This window comes from Durio zibethinus, chromosome 24 (assembly GCF_047325235.1).
Source record: "Durio zibethinus cultivar Kanyao isolate XHJ-2024 chromosome 24, ASM4732523v1, whole genome shotgun sequence".
NCBI lineage: Eukaryota > Viridiplantae > Streptophyta > Magnoliopsida > Malvales > Malvaceae > Durio > Durio zibethinus.
This window is the reverse complement of record NC_143185.1, coordinates 14,319,896-14,344,406: the sequence shown is the minus strand read 5'-3', so window position 1 is coordinate 14,344,406 and position 24,511 is coordinate 14,319,896. Positions and strand designations below refer to the sequence as shown.

General features: G+C 30.4%; 1 non-coding gene and 1 pseudogene across 2 annotated transcripts; both read right to left on the bottom strand.

Moving 5' to 3' along the window:
* Positions 1-65: 65 nt before the first annotated feature.
* On the bottom strand, positions 66-184 carry LOC149511945 (U5 spliceosomal RNA). Its single transcript, XR_016333430.1, has one exon. It is a non-coding gene; the product is annotated as a U5 spliceosomal RNA (small nuclear RNA).
* A 10,532-nt stretch (positions 185-10,716) lies between these two features.
* On the bottom strand, positions 10,717-12,883 carry LOC111316091 (uncharacterized; annotated as a pseudogene). Its single transcript, XR_016333415.1, has 2 exons — positions 12,734-12,883; positions 10,717-12,376 (listed from the first exon to the last, which is right to left on the bottom strand). The product of XR_016333415.1 is annotated as an uncharacterized LOC111316091 (transcript).
* Positions 12,884-24,511: the final 11,628 nt, after the last annotated feature.

The window sequence follows — 24,511 nt, the reverse complement described above, 5'->3', positions numbered from 1 at the left end:
ATTAATAGCTATGAAAAACCAAATAACTTTGAAAGAGGGATTGGTTTTTGAAACTAGGATTGGTAAAGGTATTAGACAGTTAATACATTTTCATAAATTAATGTATACTGCTTAAAATGACGAGCACACGGTATTCTTTAGTAAAAGGCGAAAGAATAGTTCATTTTGTGCTCATCACACGGCTCCATGAGTAATAAATCGATACACGTTGCTTCATAAGCTCGAGGCGAAGCTACCACTTGCTTTCTCAATTTGATGTGGGACTTCATTTTAGATCTTTGATTTCAATCATTTACTCTTTTTATACACTTGTTCTCTTTTCATCTTCATCTAAGGTTGTAAAATAGAATAAAAACTAAAAAATCTATTCGAACTACAATGTTTTGGTTAAGAAATTAGATTATGTTTTTTGTACATATCTAGTTATGTTCAATATTAGACATAACTACTCTTGTTTTTCTTGTTTTTAGACTTTAGTATGTACTTGATTTTTGAAGTCTCAACCTCTTAAGCGTAGTTTTGTTACATTGATTTGGTTTGACGAATTCATGTCACACAAGATGTGATAATATTGGTTAGAGGTGGCATAATATTTATAACATAACATCTATAATTTATAATCTATAACTTATTATTAAAAGTAGCCTTTCAATTAATATTGCTTATGCGTCATTTAGAAAGTATCCAATTTTACGCCATTTATTAGTTTTTCATTGGTTGTTTTATAATTAATGTTGTTTATGCATCATTTAAAAGGCATCCAATTTTATGCCATTTATTATTTTTTCATTGGTTGTTTTATAAATTATATTTATTTTTATTATATGGGGTCTTTTAACTGCATCCCACCTTTTTTTCTCTCTATATCTCTTTTTTTTTCAAAATTTTTTTATAAATAAAATTACTTAAATACCTTTCTTATAGATTTTCGGATATCCACCATTTTCGAAAAATCATAACACTTCTCGAAAATACATTTTTAAAAAATGACTTCTCAAAGATGCATTTTCGAAAGTGGAAAAGTGAATAAAAGATTACAAACAAAAAAAAAAGAATTTTGTTAAAATTATTTTAAAATCAGTATAATGAAAAAAAGTTATTATTAAAAAAAATATAAATTTTAAAATTAATTTAAAAAAAGTTACTTTTATTGTTATGAGTTTAGATGTGTACATGGGCATCTACAATTTTGAATTAATTAAGCACCCTGAAATCTTAATGAAGATAATCATCCACCTAATTGTTGAAAATGCAAGCGAGGTCTTTAAACCATTGGTCGATAAGAGTATAATCAGTTGAGTTAAATCAGAAGCTTGGTCAGCATCCCTAAATATGATGATTATATATACTTGTTGGATGTTTTGATGAGGTTTCAACGAGTAAAAAAGTAGAGAAAAATCACCACTGTTATGTTTTTAGCCTCCTATGAATTTGAGAATCGATAAGAAAGGAGTTGGAAGAATTGGCACTAACTCAAAGTTAGAGATTTTCCTTGAGTAGTATTTTATGCTTATTAATAAAGAGGCAATATAAGTAATACTATTAAATATTACATAATTTTATCAAAATCTAATATATTAATTGAAAAACTCATCATGATAAATAGATTGGGAGATTTTTTCAAGAAATTCAATTTAATTAAAGTTATTATAAAATTTTAATAATTGATACAAAAAATATTTATTAAAAATGATAAATTTTAAATTTACAAAATATTATATTTGTTATTTTATCTTTAATTTAATTAGAGTCTCATAAGATATTATTCTTTTTCTAAGATGAAAATAATAAAAATAATTTTTTTATTAATTTTAAAATTTATTATTTTTAATAATAACTTTTTTATTATGCTTATTTGCAAATAATTTTAACAAAATTTATTTTTTTAAATTTTCATAAAATTTCACTCTCATAAATACATTTTTTAAAATAAATTTTGAATAGTTATAAAATTTATGATAAGAGTATTTTAATAATTTACCTTAAAAAATTATGAAAAATTAGGTGTATAGAAAAAAAAAAGATGTAATTAAGTTGAAGAAAGAAGAAGCTTCTAAAAACGTTAAAACATACGCAAAAACAGGAGAAAGAAGAGAGAAAGGGGATCCAAGCAGGGGAAGGAAAAAGAAAGAGATGAGAGACAGAGAAAGAGAGAGAAAAAAAAAAAAAAAAGATGAGAATTCTAGAGACAGCCAATGACTTTAGAATCAAAGGAGAAAGGGAAAGAAAGAAAGAGATGCGAGAAGAACAATCTAGAGGTTCGAACACACCCAAAAATCCCACATCTTCTTCACTCCCTCAATTGAAATTATTGTCCAGACATTTCTCCCACAGAAACAAAAAGCAAAAAAAAAACTCCTCAACCGATCAAATTTTGAGGAGAAAACATCTATCCTGTTTTGAGAAGCCATTTGAAAGACCAAAGAAAGCTCTTGATTACCAATCAAATCAAGATGAAGCAATTTGTACTCTAGGTAGTAGAGATCGATTCTTCAATTAATTAATACTTTTAAACTAAAGTAGTAGTAATCTGTTAGGAGATTTGAATAACATTCGGGTAGTGATAGGTCCATGTTACGAGATCAAAATTTCTCCCCAATTTTGCTTAATAATTGTTGCTTTTTATCATTTCAAACATTAGATTTTCATGTCATTCTCTTCCTCCCCAAACACGCATGAAACAGAGGAGAGGAGAGCCAGAGAATTATAAAAACATTTTTTTCTCAATAATGATTTATGTAAACACAAATGATTGTTTAATCAGATTTTGGTATCTCATTTGTCAAACATTATATCTACTTGCATTTTACCAAGGTTTTTGCATATTAGATGCAATGCCATAGGCCTAATAATTCCATGCATAATTCTCATTTTGACTTCGTTAATAGTTTCTTTTGTTTTCTGAAATGTATATAGAGCACTAAAAGATCAATCCATTAATTTTTTTATTGTTGGGATTTGTCAATTTGATTATTATGTCAAGAAAAATAAGATAAGCCAAAGCTTGGTTATGGGATTAAGGATTTGCAATCAACTGTGCATGAGCACCCAAAGCCAATAGTTATGAATCACGAGACATTAACTCTGTTTCAGCTATATTCTTTTTTTTCGCTCAAAGTGTTTCAGCTATATTGAATAACAATGTTTTGATGCTATTGTGACAGGGGCTTGGGTTTCTCATTTTACATAGAGATTGGTTAAATTCAAATGTTCCCAATCAAATCAATAGGAAGCAATACATTATCAAAAAGAATTTTCATTCTCAAACAACATGGAAGAGATTGATTCTTCAATTAGTTTAATTTTTTACTCAAGTAGTATTCATATGCTAGGGGATTCTGATGATATTTATTCAAAAAGAATTAAGGTTTAATATGTTAAAAACATATTGATATCATAGTACTTTATAATATAAGCCTTCTGTTATACCATAATATGAAAAGCAACATGTTCCTAAATGAGATTAAATATCTTTTTTATGATGATTCTGTTACAATACGATCTAGTGACAATTATGAATTTTCCTTATGGGTTTTCAACCCACTAATGCAATTTGACAACTATTAATCTCCAGGTGCATTTTACTGTTGCATTTTTGAAAATGCACTATAAATCTCCAAACAAACAAGCTACTGATTAGCATCGCATTTTGGCAACATCTTTTTGCATTTAAGTTGCATTTAAATTATATTTTGAACTCTTTGTTGTTTCTAGTAACTTATTTCCAAGATTGATAGCCTTAGATTACTTTTGGCTTTATTATTTGCAGGAAAAAAATCAGGCTTCAAATGTAGATGAAATATTTGGGTAGTTTAAGTAAGATTACATTATTTTATTTTTGTATTTTAGGATGTTCTTATTTATTTAAGGTTTTATTTTATTTTGGTTTTCATCATCACAAATTGAATTGATGAGCATTCCTGATATGAAAATGTGGTTTTAATCTTTTCTTTTTCTTTTTTTTTTTTGATGGAGCATTTATTGAAATATTGAGCTGACTTAAATTTGAGAGTACCATGAAATTTCTTCATTTAGCAGGCAAGATGAATCATTTTTAACATGGGATGAATCATTTTTTACATTGGATGGCTTGAATGACAGTTTTAATACATAATAAGATGGAACGGATGAGAAATTGAAGACACTGACTACTTTCTTGCAGTTTAATCATGATGAATTGAAAGGATGATTATGCTTTTAGACTAAATGTTAGCTTACTATCTAGAATGACATATAAACCTAAACTATGTTTTTAAGCAATTTTTGTTTCTTTTTCTCTGTCAGAATTTGATTTTTCTTATTTGTCATCCACGTATTCCTTGCTCGTGTATAAGCTTTGACATCGATTTTGGGTGATAATTTTAATTGAGTTAAATGAAAGATATATTGAATTGATACAATATTAGACTTTACAAAGTTAAAAAGGGTGTTGAAAAATGAGTAGTTAAAAAAATTGGTTTTACAAGGTTCATGAATGATTAATTAGTGAAACTTAGAAAAGATTTTGTTTCATAATGCTTATATGTTTAATATGTAATTTATCATCTTTTTCACTAATTACATGTTTAGTTTTTAATTGCAGGTAAATGGATATGGTTTAATTGACTACAACTATATATATATATATATATATATAACTATTTCAATTCCTTTTCTGCTGCATATGTAAAATGTAATCATCTTTATTATGTGTTTTGTTTTTTTTAAATTGTTAAATCTTATTTCTTTGATAAAGTTATAAATATGAAATTGCAGCTTTTTCATTATTTTGAACTTTATAAAATTGTAAAACTACAACCTTTGAGATTTAACAATAATATAGACTGCCTAAAGTATAAATTAGTTCATAGTTAAAAGCAATAACATATCAATATTTTTCAACCATGTAGTTTTTAACATTCATTTGAAAAAAATGAAAAAATATTCCGCCGCAAAACGCGAGCTCTAATTTTAGTAACAAAATATAAAAGTAAGCTTTCAATCTTTACTGTTTGGGTATTGTTCATTAAGATTATCAATTTTACGCTCCCTATCAACTTTCGATAGGCACTGTTGTACGTTTTTATATTTTTTATTTTATTTATAGCTAATAATACGATAAAAGGAAGAGAGAAGCTCAAGAAGCTTCTAGAGGAGACCAGAAACAAAGAAACAAAGAAACAAAGAATATAAAGCTAGAAGAGATTTTTTGAAGGCAGATGAGTGAGGAAAAACAAAGGGAGAAAAATGGAGCAAGGTGGAAAGGAGGTCAAGCCAAGGCCTTTTCTTTACCATTCGCCATTCGTTAAGGATGGATAGCTGAATCCATTGGTAGCAACACCGCAAGAGCTCATTTGGAAGTCACTGCACTTCGTTTTAGTGCGTTTATTCCCTTTTTTTTTTTTTTTTTTTGGGTATAAATCGCACTGCCAAGGTGTTTGGATAACACCAGTAAGGCACGATGGCTTTTGTTTATCCACCGGAAGTAAGAGCTTCTACTGAAATTTTTTCATTTCACCGTAGCCATTATTCCTATTTTGCCCATGACTTTTTTTTTCTTGCCCTTAATGTTATTAAGATTTTCATACCATATAACCTTTATTTTTTTCATTTTAATTTTTTTATATATAAATTTTAAAATAATTTAATTTAATAGAAATAAATTTTATTATTATATAAAAATAAACAATTTAAAAATAATTTAATTTAATAAAAAATTTGTACTATTATTTGATAAATAATTTTATTATTATATAATAAATAATACGTATTACTGTTTTGATTAAATTAAAATTTTAAAAATTTTAATATTATAAATAATATTAAAATATATATAAAAATAATTTATTAATAAACGTTTAAAGTAAAGTGCTTACAAATCATATTTTATTTTCACTTCACCATTGCCATTATTTTATTTTTAAATGCATATTTTATTATTACTTTTATTCTCCTTTCTACGGCAATTAATCTCTCTAGCGTTGTTGTTATCAATTTCATTTTTATCATAAACAATCTCATCGCTTTTTTAAATGGACTCTAAAGAAAATAAAGAGAGATTTGGAAAGTGAAAGAGGAAAGACGCGAGGGAGAGGGAGAGATCATTTGACTGTCCCCAAATTGAACTCCACTCACTTGTGCTGGGTCATAAAGGTGCGGTATCTCACCAATCGATGTTGAACGAAATTGAGATGAAAGAACATGGAAGAGGAAAAGGTAAGGACAATAATTTTTTGTTTTGATTTTTATATTTAGGTTCTGAAATTGTTGAAATTTAATGGCTTCCTTCACATATTTCTGGAAGTAAATGCATTATTGAAAATATATCAACGAGATATAATCTTTTCCCTGATTTATTTAGAAATTTGGAATTATGGAGAATTTTGAATTGTTGAAGTGGGTAATACGAGAAAGGTAGTGTTCAAGGTGTTCGGGTGGTAGGATTTACTTAAATCATAGGATTTGATGTTACTTTATCAAATGACACTGCTAATAAAGGAATGCAAAATGATGGTATCTGCGTCAAATTTTTTTATTATTCTCTCAGTTCGAATAAAATACAACTGGATCTAATATGTATGAGTTGGTAATCAAAATTTATATAAATAAAATTTATAGTGGGGTCAAAAGCAAATAATATTTATTAGGCCTTTATCTTTTTTTTTGGTTCATTAGCGCTTTTATTAGTTGAAACTTCTAGTTATCATACATAACTAATAGAATCCATAGAATATTCTCATTACCCGATAAAATAATCATGTCATTATCGGTAGAAATAATCTTTCCCGATTATTTTTTGAGACAAAGGGGAAGAAGAGAGAAGATTTTCGAACGAGGAAAAAGGTCCAATGACTTAGAAAGAATTGAACAAGGAGCCGTATAAAATGAAAGTTTCATGTATGATTTTGTAGAGTAACAATAGGGTGATTTATCTGTTAACAACCCAATGGCTTAGAAAGAATTGAACAAAGAGCCGTATAAAACAAAAGTTACATGTATGATTTTGTAAAGTAACAATAGGGTGATTTATCTGTTAATTTTTCTACTGTCACTCCCAAAAAAACCAAACTTTGCCTTACGTAAAATTGCTAACCTTTGCGTTTGAAATCATTGCTTATATACTTGGTATTGGTCATAATTCACATAAACATTTCATCGTCTTAGTAAAGGGGGAAGGGCTAAGGATTTGAAGAGCCTTACGAGTTGATTATTTGATTAGCAATGGAAACAGTGATGTTATCATCGATTATAATTATTTAACAGTTTAAGTACAATTAATATAGTTGAGGCACAATCAAAATATGATGTTTGGGGATAGGATTTGTAGCTTCAGCCAATAGGGTTTATCCTTTTTGTAGTTTCATCTCAAGCTGAACGCGAGAGATTACCTTTTGATTTATTGAAAGTGGAGGAAGAATTAGTGGCATGCCCAGGTGAGAAAACCGGTAGAAATTTATTGAAATATCGTAGATAATACTACAAGACTGGCTAGATAAAGTAAAAAATATTGCATATTGACTATTGCTTTTACAATATATATATATATACACACACACACACACGAGGGATTAACTTATATATTGATTTCAATAGATTTAAAATATGATGTTAAACTATTTTTTTTTTTATATTTACTTATCTCTCTCATCCTTTAAATCTATTAAAATTAAGGGTTAAAAAATGTCCGATAAAATATTTACTTACATAGTATAATTCTTCTTTAATTTTACATATTTCTTAACTATTAATTTCAATATATTTAATTAATAAAATTAAATCATTTTTTCATTTTTACTTGTTTACCTCATTTTTTGAATTTATTAAAATCAAATTTTAAATATATATATATATAAAATTAAAAAATAATTACACTATATAAATTGATTCTTGTATTATTAATTGAAAATAAGATATAAGCAGAACAGAGCTCTTCGAGGTAAAAAAGCAAGACAGGAAAGGAAAGTACTACACTTGGCTATCAAAAATCCCAACGCATTATTTATAAATCGAAAAATTTTTTTCTCTCATTTAGTTATGTTTATTTTGATTAAAGTATAAAGCCTTCTTTTCTTTGTATTTTTGCTTATTATATCTATTCTATTCATTGAAAAAGGAATGTGAAGCATGATAAAAGACATAGTTTCCTCGGTGTGGTACTCGAGCTGTTAGCGGAGCATCATTCTAGTTTTAAAATATGGCTATATGGGGGGCAATCAGGAAATCTGGAATAAAATATCGACACTCTTGAGTGAACTAGTAATGTTGTGATATAGGTAAGATTAGAGTCTAAAAAAAGAATTCAATTCAATCTAAAAGATTAGAGTGTAAAAGTTCTGGCAGCTAACCCTCCAGTATACTGTTTCTGTCTGGTATTCGCGTTCCAAGTGCGATAAGTCTGGTTTTGGTTTTCGCGAATTAGTGAAGCACCAAATGATTTTGCCCTTTTAATGACCACTCTTTCTAACAAACCAATTCAAAAGCATGAAGCAATTAGCAAAAATGTCGCTTTTGTAAACCATTTTGGTGATGTTCTGGCTGCAGAAAGGTGTTGATTCTATCTTTAATCCTAATGTCCAATACCATTTACTTATATGCCATTGATATTGAAAAATAAGATCGAGCAAGATATTCTAGCAGAATGGAGTCAAGCAACTTAAATGAGATATATTGTCTTTGCTTGGATATTAAATCTAAAACTACTACCAAATTTCCCAAGACGAGAAGAATGCCACTGCGAAACCAGCGTTCTGCATTTTCATTTTTCACTTTTTACAATTTTTCAATGACAAACAAAGCATTTTGCATCTCATACAACTAGCTTTAGTCAAGTATTCCTCTCTCAGAGTATGATTCATGATATAAAGCCTATTCCATTCAACAAAATTTTGTGCCCTCAGCAAATCATATGGCTGAGAGCATGTGCTGGCTTATTTCAGCGAATGAATGACCTCAGAAGCAACATTTTCTGCATCAGCTGATCTCACCAGGCTCACAAAAATTATTGTCCTCAGCTCAAACTAAAAGTTAAGTTTCCAAATCCAGGAAGAGTGGAATTATACGAGGACAGAAGGGAGAGCCCTCATGTTATCAAATGAAAAGAATGACTTGGCGATGGAGAGACAGATCTAATCTCTCTCCATCCCCTTCCGCATACGCCTGCCCCAAACAAACACACACAAGAAAAGCACTACCCTAACACCCATCTAGGATGCAAGCTACTCCGAAAAATAACAACAATAACCACGTAAACATGCAAAAATCAGTGCTTACAATGACCACCCTTTTTTCCACCAATTTCAAACAGTCAAAGGAAAGGCAAAAGCTGCCACCAGATGTCAATTTCAAACAAAATTTCAGACAAACAACCACGTTCCCGAACATCATAGATCAGATGTGTTTATGATGTACCAGTGGTCTAGCAGAATAACTTTGTCTAGTTTTTTGTTGACAGCTTCCAAACTAAATAGTTGATTCACTGCCTATTATTCATAGGAGGTTACAGCAATATCATTCGTCCAATGTTGAGTGGTACTTTACTTACATAACCATTACAGTTTTACCTAAATTGCACTAGTGCTCACATTTTCAGTGGCGTTACGTTTGTCATTAGTGTATATATAATGAAGATCTTTGTGATTATTGTGGTTATTACGATCATGAATTTTTTTTTAAATTTTGCTCAACTTACTATAAAATATAATAATTTTAATTATTAATCATAAAAATTTTTATTTTATAATTTTTAAAGTAATTTATATCTTGTCATGTATTTTATTTATTTAAAAAAAATATTTATAATAAAATATTCATTTTTAAAAAATTACTCATATAATAATTAAAAAATAACAAGAGATAAATAATCATAACAAATGATATATTTAATTATTTATTTGTTGTACTCATCAAATTTTTATCGAACTATATTGCGCATAAATCAACTAACAAGTGATTAGATATCCATAAATTAAACAAAAACATTAGTATTTGTGAGCCAAAAAAATTACTTTTTATAGGCTTACAGTAAATCAAACTTGGCAGCCTTTTGGCTGAGAGCAATCTTTAACAACAAATCTTTAATTTAGTTAAGGTGAGGGCAATCGTTAACAACAATAACGTCAAGTCTACTTCCTCTGTCTTTTGACTAAATTGCCCAGACCCACAACTTCTCATCCCCTTACCTTGCATTTAATAATTTTTTTCTTCAGACCTTCATCCTCATCCCTATCCCCATCTCTCAACTCTTTGTTTTTCTAGTGTGTGCTATTTACTCGTCTCCCTCGACCTCAAGTCTCACTCTCATCTTTTACCTCTCATTTTAAGTCCTAACAACTTTTGTCCCTTCTAATAATGCACCATAACTTAATACAATCCCAAACACACAAAATCACGATAAATTTGGAAATTAAAAAAAAAAATAATTTGAGTGCTAAATTAATTACTTACCTTAAACTACATATACTTGATCTTGATTGAAGTTGAATTTAGTTGGTAATAACGGACTGTTATTATCGCTATTCAACATTACACTACAATTCATGGTCACAATATACCAATATGGATGAGATTCAAATTCTCTTCTATTTTTTCTTCAATAACAGTAACGGATGATGACGTTACTGCAAAATAACTGTCATTATATCATTATTTGATCACTATTTAAATCCTAGGTTTTACATCCAAAACTAGTGTCAAGAAGGGAAAATGAAAGCTATCACAAGATTAAAAACAATAACAGCCTAGCCAAATTTAGATTAGCATCATGATTCTAATCATTTCAATCGACGAAAGAAAATTAATGTAAACCAATTTTGTAGCTCTTTTCCACTCCACATAAACACCGAGTAATTCTTCTAACTCAAATTGCACATAATTGACATAAAATCTAAAAGCAATCTAACTAAAACAGGAATGTTATACCATCTGAGTCTAAATTAAAAAAAAAGATATTACCATCATCTATTCTACGGATGAATTTTAAGCATATCCTTGGCTTCACTCTGTTCCTCCAACAACCCTTCACTCGCATACTTGCTTAAAAGCTCCATCTTTTTCTTCTCCACAACCATCCTCTCAATCTCCTTCTCATCAGGCAAAGGCACGTGCACAACAAACACCCTCTCCTTATCTTTCCTCTTCTTCTCCTCTCTCTCCCTCCTCTCCTCCTCCACCACATCCTCCTCTTCCTCAAACAGCACCTACCTCGCCGCAGCCCCCACGCTAACCACTTCCTTTGCCCCTCTCCTTGCCTCTCTCCTAATCTGCTCCACTCTCCTCCACCCCTCTTCCGCTTCAGCGCTTATTTTTGCCTCCGCTGGCGCCTCCACTCTCTCCAAAACCCCATCCTCTTCATCCCTATACCCATAATAGCTCGCATCAATCCTCTTGTAAATGTCATATCTAGTTCTCCTCTTTCGCAACACCGGCGGCTTCTCGAACAACTCTCTAACTCCCGGCAACTTCTTCGCCGCTCCAAAATACCGATACCCAGGCCCACGTCCGCTAGGGTTTGGGACATCCATTATATTCCCTTCTAAATCCGTCATTTTAGGGGCGTGTTTATAATTCGGGCCGCCAAGTTCAACGATACGCCGTTCCCAATGTGACTTCTCGCGGATGAGCTTGTTAATCTCGTCGTTGAGGTCGCGGAGGCGGTGTTCTCCGAGGTCTTCGTTTTGAATCTCCGCGACTTTGCGGCCGATCTCTCGCATGATTTGCTGACGCCATTTGTCGGCCTCGGCGAGGTCGCGACACTCCGAGGTGAGATAAGGGCGTCGTTCTTTGGGTTTCCGCTTTTAAGGCTGTGAATCGATTGAGCATAGAATCAGCTTTCTCTTCGTTTCGAGCCATTTTTTCAGAAGGTTTAGATACAGAGCCTCGAAGAGTGGGAGATACACCCTTTAAAAAAAAAAAAAAAAAACCTTGATTAATGAAAAGGGATAATACTCTAAATAGCCCTTAAATTTTTATACATTTTCTAACGTAATACTTAAACTAAATTTTTTTTAATGAAATATTTAAATTTTATTTTTGTGTAACAATGTAATCCCAATTCAACTTCCTTAAAAAATTTGCATCTCATCCAATTAAAATATGGCAAATGGACAAAAAAAAAAAGTGGTATATCATTTTTACTTTCCTGGACATATGCCTGTCAGGTGTTATTCATTTTATTGTTTGTTAAATGAATTTCAAACAAAAGAATTACAAACCAGAAAAGTTTATTATACCGAAAACCCCCGAATCCCTAATCTATCTTCTTCCTCTAAAACCCTAATCAAATCCAACAAAATTGCCTTGAAACAAACTTCTTCTTCTTGGTCTTTCTCAGCTGGAAGAAGCTTGAAGAGATGGATTCCCGTGAAAGATTTTCTAAGGAGCAAAAGTGAAAGAAAGAAACCTGAAAGGACAAGCAGTGGTGTGGTTCAGAGTCTGATGAGAAGCTCAGAAATGTGTCAAATTGGGAATTAGAGAATATTCAAAAAAGGGATAAGAATAAGCCAATGAATGGGATAGGGAAGGAGAAGGTTTCACTATCACCACATGAATTGCATTACATAGCTAATAAACCACAAGCTGAAGAAATAAAAAAGAACTTTAGCCTTACAGACAATAAGAAAATGATGAAAAGATACAAGCTTAAGAGATTGCAAAATCTCATCGTTCTGTAAACCACCCATAAATTAATCATCAAGCTCAATCAAAAGAAATAAGAAAAAAGGGGCATGGACTAAGAAAGAGAGAAGAAAAACTAGACATGAAATTAGAGATGGGAGTCAGATTTCCACTCCTGGCCACCGAACAATGGAAAGCCAAATCTAGCAAGGATCCAAGAGATCAAGGGAAAGAGAAGGTAACGGATTTTGATATGTTGGGATTTGGAGATTTTGGATTTTGTTTATTTTTGTTTTATATTTGTTTTTCAAGTAATCATCAATAATAAAAAAAAAAAGTAATCTAACACATGTCACGCCAAATAAAAAATGGCATGACATTTTTCTTGTCCATTCGTAAGATTTTAATTGGCTAAGATGCCATGTAAGCAATTTTTTTAATTGCGTTAGGTCGTGAGTTATATTATTCCACGGAAATAAAGTTTAACTATCAATTAAAAAAAAATTTAGTTTAAATACTATATTAAAAAAAATACAATAGTTTAGAAATTATTTAAGATATTATCCTAAAGAAAATGAAAAGATTTGAAATCGAAATCCTTTCTTCAAGGCTTTGTTTGGTGGGGGCACAGAAAGGGATAGAAACGAAATATTGGTTAATTTAATGATAAATCATTTTTTTAATTTGAAATTCAATAATTATGTTAATTAGTTTTTCATCTTCAATTTCTTCCATCCTTTCTACCAAATAATAAAGCCTAAAAATTTTATTATATTAAAATATAAATAAAAGTTATTTAAATAACAAAGATAATACCTAAACAAGCCTTTTAATTTTACTAAAAAATAAAAATAAGTCAATTTTTAGTGCATGAAATTTAAATTTAAATTTAAATTTTTTATTTTATTTTATTATAATGAAAACCTTAACATTACCAAATATTTCATGTTCCATTGGCATGTGCAATTTGTAAAAAATGCTTACATTAATTTATTTGAATGAATTAAATGATAAATACTTAAAAATATATACATCATTTTAATGATTCTAACAAGTAAATTTTATTGACTCATTTTCACGTTTTTTAAGAATAAATGCTTCCCCGTCGAAAAAACTAGGCAAAATTTAATACGACCTTAGTAGGCTTTTAAGGTAGAAATTCAGTAAAAAAACACAGGCATCACTTTGAGCCATCAGACTATATTGCATGCAAGTCCTGAAAGACATAATTGTAAGTTGCCTATGCGTGGATTACAACACATCATCAAGAAGTCAGTTTCAATGTTGAACCAGAAAAATAGGACATTGATCAGTTTTTACAAAACTATTTTCAGGTACCCAACATTTACATATTTTGAATACTTTGACAATTGAAACCCTCTGCCATCAGAGAAAATCACACTACGCTGCAGCTATAGTGGATGACCGGCTTCATTAGTGAGGATTGTTCCAGCCGGCTGCAGCCACAAATGATTCTACAGTGAAGAAAAAGAAAGTATTTCACTAAAAACAAGCAAGTTCGTAGCATAAAACCATTAAAATTACAAATTGTATGTGCCCAAAAAAAAAAATCCAAATTTTAGAGCCATAGACATACTTGCTTGACCAATTCTTTCTACACCAAAAAAAAAAAAAAATCACTGCTCATAAACACGTTTTTGGGTAAGAAGTGTATGTGTGATATTTGGATTGTTAACTATATTCAGCAAATTTTTTTCTATATCAAATAAAACTAAATGTCTAATCCACAATATAAACATCTGATTTTGTTCGCATTATCGAAAATGAACTTCAATTTCAATTGAATGAATATTAGACCCAAATCAAAGCCCAAACTAGAGCCCATATAATGAGCTCATATTTTCATTTTGTTTACTTATTTGGCTTCTGTTTTAATTTCTGTTTGTTCGATTTGTTAAAATAAATAAATAATTAAAATTAAATTAGTTAAAAAATGAAGACCCTATGACTAGGTGCCATGCACGGCATCAAATCCCTCTGGCACCCACGAGCTCCATTCTTGGCAGCCACCTTTACCTTGCCTGCATCCTCTTCTCTTTTTGGCTATGGCAGGTAAGTCCAAGCCTTAAAGAAATTTGGTTTAGACTAAAATGGAAAACCTAAAAATCACGATAGCCACCTTGGCAATGTGAAGGCCAACACCTTAAACCCCTCAAAAATCTCAGAAATCTTGGGATTTCGTCTCCCTTCCTTGCTCTATAAATTTAGAGCTTAAACATACCAAAAAAGAAGAAAGCAAAATCTTTGCCGAAAATTAAAAAAAAAACCCTTCTATCAACAAAAAAAAAAAAAAGAAAAAACCTTTTCCAATCCAAAAAAAAAAATAAAAATAAAAAAAAGCCAGCATTCCCTGGAACGGGAACCAACACCAGCAAAAACAAATAGAAAAAAATAGTAAACCAACAAAAGGAAAAAGAGCTTTCATTCGGAACTACAAAAGGTCAATTTGGGCTTATAGAGGATTTTTCTCGTTAAATGGAGGCTAAATTGGCATTCATGAGGTTGTAGAGAGGATGAGGATTTTTTTTGGCCATTGACGCGATAGCTAATGACCAGAGACAGCGACGGTGAACGATGGCACTCCATCATTTTCTAGAAAAGGCTTGGGAAATTTTTGGGACCTTTGAGGTTTTTTTTTTTTTTTTTGTAGAAAGGGAAGGAATGATATGAAAATAAAAAAATTTTATAGCTGAAAAAAAAAAAAAAAGGGCTAGAATTGAAATGATGCTATTTTGGGAGAGGGAAGATCCATGTGAACTTGAAGACTTGACCTAAAACTCGAATAACCTGACTCGAAGACATTGCAGTTGGCCTACTTTGATTGGTCTAATCGAACTAGTATTGAACTGGATATAAACTGACTTGAACAGCAAAAAATGTCCCAAACCACTGAATCGCTCGCAAACTACCTAAGATCATTGATCAAATCGTTGATCGATTTAGTTCAAGTATTTTTTTATTATTTTATTTTATTTTATTTTGTCAGTCTATCTTTTTATTATTATTATGTTTTTCAATATTTTTATGTTCTGAAATTTTTTTTATATAAAAATAGAGTTTAAATTTTTGTTTCATTACAAAATAAAATTAAAAATATAAAATTTTACTTAAAAATGAAGACAAAAAATGAAAGAGTAATAAATAAAATAATAATAAAAAATTTCCTTCATTTTCCATAAAATAAAAATTTTTAACTATAACTAATAATAAAAAATAAATAAAAAAATTTTTATCCGATGATGAGATTATAAGAAAATCTGTGTAGTAATTCTTAAAAAATTTTTAGTTAAGAAGGTTTTTTTTAAATATTATCGGTGCATTGAAATATTTTTAAAAATTTTTCAATACAATAAAAATTTCTTTTTCTTCTACTTAAAAAAATAATAATAAATAAATAATAAATAGTAAAAATGCAAAAATTAATAAATAAACTTTTCTAAAAACAATGATGTGTTCTAAAAAAGGGGTTACTAGTAAATAAAGAAAAAAAAAAGAGAAGAAAATTTTTATCTGAGATGAGATTATAAGAAAATCTACATAGTAATTCTTATAAAATATTTAGATGAGAAGTTTTTTTTAAATACTATTACTGCATTAGAGTATAAAAAATTTTATTTTATTCAAAAATAAAATTCTAAGAAATATAATAAAAAAATCAATAAACATTTTTTTAAACAGGATGAATCAAACATGCACACCAATGTTAGATCATTTGCATTGTCGGCCAACATATCATTTAATTTTTGAAAAATAAATACTAGCCTCTAAGAGTAGGATTCTAAGGAAATTCGAATAATTATTCCTAAATAATCCCTAGATGTGAAAATTTTTTTCAATGTTACTAATGTACTGGAATATTCTAAGAGTTTTTTTTTTTTATAATAAGGTTCTAATTCATTTTTCTTAAATATAAATGTATTAATCTTTAAACAAAATAAAATAAAAAAGAAGGAAAAATGGTTGAAATAATAAAAGTGAAAATGAAAATAAATTAATAAAAATAGTCGAGGCAATTGTTTTCTAAATACCAAAATTAAGACTATTTTGTCAAAATTAAAGGATAACACATTATTAATTGGTATCGTTCTTTAACGGGTGCTGTAGGGGTGCTAATCCTTCCCCATATGTGATTGACTCCTGAATCTAAATTATTTTCATAGATCCAAAAATTATCTTTTTAATAAATTTTAATTAATTTTAAAATTTTATTAAAAAAATAAATTTTAATAAGTGACTAATTACACCTAACAAAAGAAATATTTATGGTGACTCCATTCGTTTTTAAATTTGTCTAGTTATCCCAAAATCATTATGACAGCTTAACAACTCCACTGGAGATTTTTTTCCTAAAAATTAATTATGAACTATCCTTAATTTTGATTTAATGGTCTTAATTGGTATGTAACACTAACTTCTCAGATTTTGATTTTCTCTAAAAAAAAACAACAAAAACTAAAAAACAAAAAAAAAACAAAAACAAAGACAATAATGATAATACTTACGAAAAAGAAAAAATCATTTGCATCTCTTTTTAATTATTCTTTTAATTATACTATTCTCAATAAATTATAGGGCATTTGTGTTAATTTTCCTTTCACACACGATAACACTTTGTATTTCATACATGAGCTCGATACCCAGGCTTTGTCCCTTATAAGAGGAAGTAAAGTACCTATGCTTTGTGAAGTGATAACCTTTGCAATGGCAAGTGAAATACTTCTACTCAAATTGAATTCTTTTCATTCGTAACCTGTAATGAGTGATGATCAGCGCATCTTACTAGTCCAACGTGGATGACAGTGAATAACAATTTGGAAACCTTTAGATATATGTTGATCCAAACCAAGCATATAAGGTGCCATAAAAAACCAACCTTAGGTAGAGCTTTGCCAACATAGTTGTAAAAGGCACCAAAGTTTGAGACAAATAAGGGAACATTTCATAACAATTTCAAAACATGTAAAATATAAAAATTGTGTGTTTCAAACAAACTAGAACAAAAAAAAAAAGATTTTGTTACAAACAAAATTCATAAAAAAAATGAGCATTTTTTAGAACATAACAATAACAAGGGATTAGCAAAAAAGGCTATTGTTTCGTTTGGTTATGTAGGACCTTAAATGCTTATGACTAAGGAAAAATTAGTTTTTTCTTCTAATCTTGAATCACATTCTTGTATAACTTAATTTTGTTTCTTTTTTTTTTCTTTTTTGCATAAACCACATCATGCAATTTCCCATTGAGACATTTATGCTGACACACTTTTCTTCTAAGAATCTCCTTTCATGGATCTTGTAGAACTATAGATATGTTTATAATTTGTAAGTATCCCATGTGAGTCGTATAATGAGGTGTATATTTGGTCAAAGGAAGCTCAACAAAAGAATGGAGATTGTTTATCTACTCGTTATGTGTCAGGGTTGCTCAAAAAGGTGCATTTGAATTTCACATAGAATAATCTAGAAAATTTGTCCGTCATCTAGGGTCAATAAAATGAAGAAAGAAAAAAAAGATTTGGTGAAAAATATGGGCAAATTACATCCTTAATTTCGACAATGATTGAGGAATAGTTGATTTGAATGGCTATACAATTTTATGATCCATTCCATAGATGCTTCACTTTTAACTAAGAGGATTTGATGCCAATCATCGATGAATACTTGGTTTTACTCATGATAGAACTACAATGTCCAGACAAGGTGTTCACTTAAAAGCCAAAATCGGGTTACCGTAAAATGTTGGCAAAGCTTATAGGGATTAAGTTTGAAACTATAGATTCTTTTGTAAAACCCAAAGGCAAATATCTCGGTATTCGTTGGGATTTTTTTTCATAATTTTATTCAAGGGGTTTTAGATGATGATAAGGGGATAGTTATCTTTGCTTTGGCAATATATGGCATGGTGATTTTCCTAAAAACTTTAGGCTATATCGAGAGGAAACCCAAGCAATCAATCTTTCACGAGCAATCTTAGTTGAAACCGTAAGGTTGTTAAATTTTTGTCGATAAAATAGGAAAGGTCGCTTCATAGGTTATGCACCATTGTTGTATGTATGGGTAATAAGTCACTTCAAGTGTAGGAAAAGTGCATTCTCAAAGCGGTATCTCCGAAACAAGACATCGATTAAAAATTTTTGTAAAAGCCAATGGTCGGCATTAAAGACCAAAGAAGAATGGATCACGTTCTTATAAAGGCTTACCTCAGATGAAATAAAATGGATGACGTCTTGGATGCCTCGCATGCCTATACTATATCAAGGAGGAAATGAACTGTGAATATCGTTATTAGGACTATGGGGCATGGTGAGTTATGCCCCACTAATAGTGTTAAGATAATTTGGTGCAAAATAGTTTGTTCCTGCTATTCACAACTTTGTTTAAGTGGAGTTCAATTTTGGGGACCCTAATGCAATGAGAACATCGAAACAATTAATCCAAGTATGGAATAAGACATAAAGGTCGAGATTAAGGCCTTTCTTCGACAAGATCACACCCGATTACGAGATTTGAAAGGTAAAATAATTTGAAGATGTAGTACTTTCTCCCGATGATTGCTCAAGTTAATAAGCTAATCTTTGGGCAAAACCATAGTTATCAAAAGTTAAGCTTGTTAGGAAAGAATTAAAAGTTAAAAGTGAGGAAATAAAGAGGAAAAATTTGAAACTTCACAAGAAAATGAGACAATTAAACTACAAAGCAAAAATGTGAGGGAGTAGATTAGAAAAGGTCATGAAAGAAAGAGACGTGGCTAATAGTGATTTGAAGGTGTTACACCAAGAAAATAAGAAATTACGAGTCCAATTCAAGGTTGAAAAAGTTATTAAATCTTACTTTAATTGGTAATATGAGATGGATGGACTTTGAGAGGAAGTGAATCATTAGAAAAGCAAGGCTCAAGAAAAGTAAGAAGAAGCTGTTAGAATTTTTTAAGAGTGCTAGAAATAGGAAAAATTGTACTCAACTGCTTTAGTAAGACTATTGAAATGTCAAAAGGAAAAAGAAATATTGCAAGTCAAGCTCAAAAAAGAGAAAAAAAAAGCTCTTCGAAATGCTGAATGAAAAAGAGTCACTTTGCCAAGTGATCCAATGGTTAGAGCATCGGTTGTAAAATCACAAGAATCACATTTCAACAATTATGGATGACTAGCAAAGAAAAGCAAAGGATTAAAGCTTTACATGTGACTTGGAAATAGATGCTTGTATGAAGTAGAAAACGAAAAGCTTAGGTAGGTAGCAATACATCAAGCATCCGACTAGCCAAGTTTGCAAGGCAGTGAAAAAGGCAAGAGAAATTGTTGAAAAAGTGGGGCGTTAGGGTGAAAAGTCAATCTTACCGAAAAATATGGACAACACCTAGTGAACTTTTTAAATAAAACTAAGGATCATTACGAGAAAGTTAAATATTTTTATGGATACAATTATAGAATGATAAACTTCATGTAATCAAAGTTGTTCGGAATTAATGAAAAAATTATAGTGTTGAAATTTGTCAAAAAACAAATATCTCTCACTTGCTTTATTTTGTTATGTGCACCATATTTGTTTTAATAAGCATCAACTTTCAAAATATAAAAAAAATAAAAATAAAAAGTAAAAAATAGAATAAAAAAACGAGTTGACCCAAAATTTTCAAAACATAATATTCTTTTTTTTTCAAAAAAATTATGGTAATAAAAGCTTAAAGATAGATTAGTTGGTAAAATCTTCGAATCAACTTGTCCATCATTCATATAATACTCGATCATGAGCAAAAGCCATGGAAGAAGATTAAAACAATCAAATGGAAAAGATTGAGAAAACATAAGAAAAGATAAATAAATAGTTTACCACAATGATGGCCAAGATAGATAAAGAAAAAAAGTGACAAGGAAAAATAGTCCCCAAGAAAGGCACCAACAACAAGAGGATGATAATCCCCCATATCCCACAAGTTTTACCCAACATCAAGCTCAAACTTCGTAAGAAATACAACCATAACCTACATCTTTTATGGGAGGATATCCATTCGCCTACACTCTATGCTAGCAGCACGGGGACTTATCCAATTTCAAAGGCCCACCACTCCAACAGTAGAAATGAAATTGTAAGATCCAATCCATGTTCCTGATCTAAACGACCCAAGAAAACAAGAGAAGCTCAAAACAAGCACTTTAGAAGTGAGAAAAGACCTAGAGTCTTTATCTAATATGAGTTTCATAGAAAAATAGCTACGAACCATTGAGGGAATGCACATTTACGACTCAATGGATGGAGCTAGATTGTGCTTAATGCCAAATGTAGTCATCTCACCTAAATTCAAAGTCTCAAACTTCAAAAAATATGATGGGACTAAGTGTCCGATGACCTACATTATCATATACTATAGAAAAACAGCTGCTTACACTTATAATGAAAAGCTGCTGATACACATATTTCAAGATAGCCTTACAAGATCAGCTGCTAAATGGTAACTGGACAAAAGTCATATGCATTCATGGAAATAGTTGGTTTGGGCTTTCATTGTCCATTATAGGCACATTATATATCAGGCTTCGGATCATCTATCCTTATAGAGTGTGAAAAAACAAACCACTGAAAGTTTCAAAAAGTATGCACAAAGATAAAGAGAGATTGTCGTTTAGGTTTAGCCACCCATCACCGAAAATGAAACAACCATTTTGTTTGTTAATACTTTTCGAGTGCCATACTATGAAAATATGGTGAGAAATGCTACAAAAAATTTCACAGACAAGGTGATATCAAGAGATATGATTTAGAATATAATTAAAAATGGAAAACATAAAGGTAAAAATGCAAAGAAAAGTAATGCATCTAAAAAGCAAAAGGATGTCCAAGCCATAACTCACAATGGGCATTAAAACAGTAATTTTGTCCTATACTATCCCCAACTAGCTTACCATCTTTACTATCTGACCATAAACCATGTTTTGTCAAACCCTTACATTTATAAACCAATGCCACAACAATGGTTTCGACCAAGTTTTTGCCCTCAAGTACCTATTCATCCATCCACAAACCAACTCTTCACTCAATCAAATAATCAAATAGTTTCCCAGAAGTGCAAAAAAATAGTCAAGAAAAACTCCTTTTGATCCAATTCATATAGTGTATATTGTCATGTATCCCTTACTTCTCGAGAAATAACTTGTTGCACTTACCCATCAGGAACTATTAAAACCTCTTTACCTGAAGTGGTACGATGCCAATGCCAAGTGTGAATACCATTTTAGGATTACGGGTTATTCTTTAGAGAACTGCACGGCATTCAAATATAAGGCACATGGTTTGATTAAAAATGATTATTTGAACTTTGAGAAGAGAAGAGAACTAAGTGTTAAAGGCAATCTTTTACCGAATCATGCCAACCCAGTAAGTAATACCGTGGATAATGGAGAGATGTGACACATCAAGAGATTTGTGAATGAAATCAAAACTCCTCTTGAAAAAGTGTTCAATGTATTGGTAAAGGTTGATGCCTTCCATCCCACGACCTCAAACCAAAATGATGGCCAAATAAAGCATGATCCAAATCAAACTTACAAATATCATATGGGGGTAATAAGACACTCCATTCAAAGTTATGATGCATTTCATCAAGTGTTGCAAACAATGATGGATTCATCTTTGATTGAATTTGTCAACAAGTGTGATGAATATTAGGTGAATGCCATGAAAGAGAAACTTTTAAGGAATGCACTTTCAAAAGTCATGTTGATAACTATATTCTATGATGAAAAACCAACTCTAATAAAAAAAAATGTCCTTTTGTTCCTAAACCAATAATGACTATCAATGTCCCTAATTTTTTTTCATACTAAAACAGTAAAGTAACGTCATAAAAATATGACTGTGGCATTGTAGTCCAAGGATCGAATGGTGGTTCAGGTTCAAGCAATCCAAGTACTATTAATATTATCAGAGTCGGTGGTAAGACTAGGAATGGACAATGTTATACACTAAAAATCTTAGAGAAGATTCAAAAAAAGAAAGCAAAAGAATGAGAGGAAGTGTCAAAAGAAGAAAAAAAATCTGACAGCAACCTAAAACATACAATATAAAAAGTCAATCTCTAAAGAAAAAGCTTATAAGTTCCTGAAGTTGATCAAACATAACAGGTACAACATTGTTGAACAGTTGAACAAAACACCTACCCACATCTCACTATTATCTTTTTTGTTAAACTTTGAACTGCACTGAAAAGTCTTATTAAAAGTGTTAAATGAAGCATATATAGGCATAATATATCAATCGAAAATGTGGGCCACATCGTGGTAAACATCACTGCACCGAGTTACATTACCTTCAAAGATAATGAGATCCCACTAAAAGGTCAAGAAAGTATTAAAACTTTTCACATTTTCATTCGATGTAAAAACTACATCATAGTCAAGGTTTTTATTAACAATGGCTCATCAATCAACATCATGCCCATCATTACTTTGAAAACGTTACCCATCGACATGTCACATATAAAGACAAGTCATATAATTGTGAGGGCATTTAATGAGTCTCAATGCGAAGTATTGGGAGATATTGAGATAGCCTTAGAAATTGGGCAATATACATTTACTGTAAAATTTCAAGTCATGAACATTTACCATCATATAACTATTTGCATAGAAAGCCATAGATTCACATGGCTAGTGCTGTCCTATCTTTCTTGCATCAAAAAATCAAAGGTATGGTTGAAAATAAACATGTTTGTATATTTGAAGAGGAAAATCTACTAGTGAGTAAGCCTTTAAATACTCCATATGTGAAAGCTGCCAAAGAGGCGTTAGAATGCTCTTTTGGGTCTTTTGAATTTGCTAATATGGCTTATATGGGAAAAGGATCAAAGATACCAATTCCATGCTTATCGAAAGTCATAGAGATGGTGGTCAAGCAAACAATTGAGAAATGGTGGTGTTACGAAAAATGTTTAAAGGTAAGCTTGTAAAGAGTCAAGAAGTCATCGAAGATAACTAAGAACCAAGAACGATTCAAGTTAGGATACATAGCTAATGCAGCAGAAAGAATGGACTTATGATTGAAAAAAAAGAGAGAAAAGAATGGCTCACCTCAATGGACGCAAACTAAAAAGTGACAAGATGATTTTCCCTTACCTCTATAACACTTTTCATTTAGGTGGATGTATTTATCTTGATTCATTAGAGATTGTGAATAGATAACCCACATTAGACACAGAAGAAGCTTTTTTTGAGCTAGAGATTGGCATGGTGAATGAGGAAGAGATGGCAAATAAAGAAGATAAGGTGTTTGCATATCAATGCCCACTTGGAACCAAGTTCAACAATTGAAAAATGATGAAGTTGTCAGCTGTTCTTAAGTCTTTTTCAAAGTAATGTAGTGAGTTTAATTCCCTAATGCTTTTGCCCAAGAGCATTTGGAGGCTTTTGTATATGGGATTATCTTTTTATTTCAATAAAATTAATGCATTTTTGTTTCTTTTTTTCTTTCATTTAAAATTTTCACACCTTTATACCCACATATATTTCTTCAATATACATTATTCATGCATCCAAATAATGAACATGAAGATAATCATGATAATAATCTAGAATTTAACTTTCAAAATCTTATTCTTGCTAATGAGCTTGATAATAAAAAAAAAATTCAAATGATTACACTTTATCCCTTGACTTGTTAAAACTAGTAAAGTAAGAAAAAAAATCAATTGAATCGTGTGAAGAAGCTCTAAATGAAGTAAATTTGAGGAATGAAGAGAATAAGAAAGAAGTCAAAGTGGGTATAGTACTTGAAAGGCAAAGGTCAAAAGAACTACTCTATAAGTATGTTGACGTGTTTGCTTGATCATACCAGGATATGCCAGGACTCAACAAATATTATAGAACATCAATTACATTTAAAACCACAATGCAAATCAGTGCAGTAAAAAT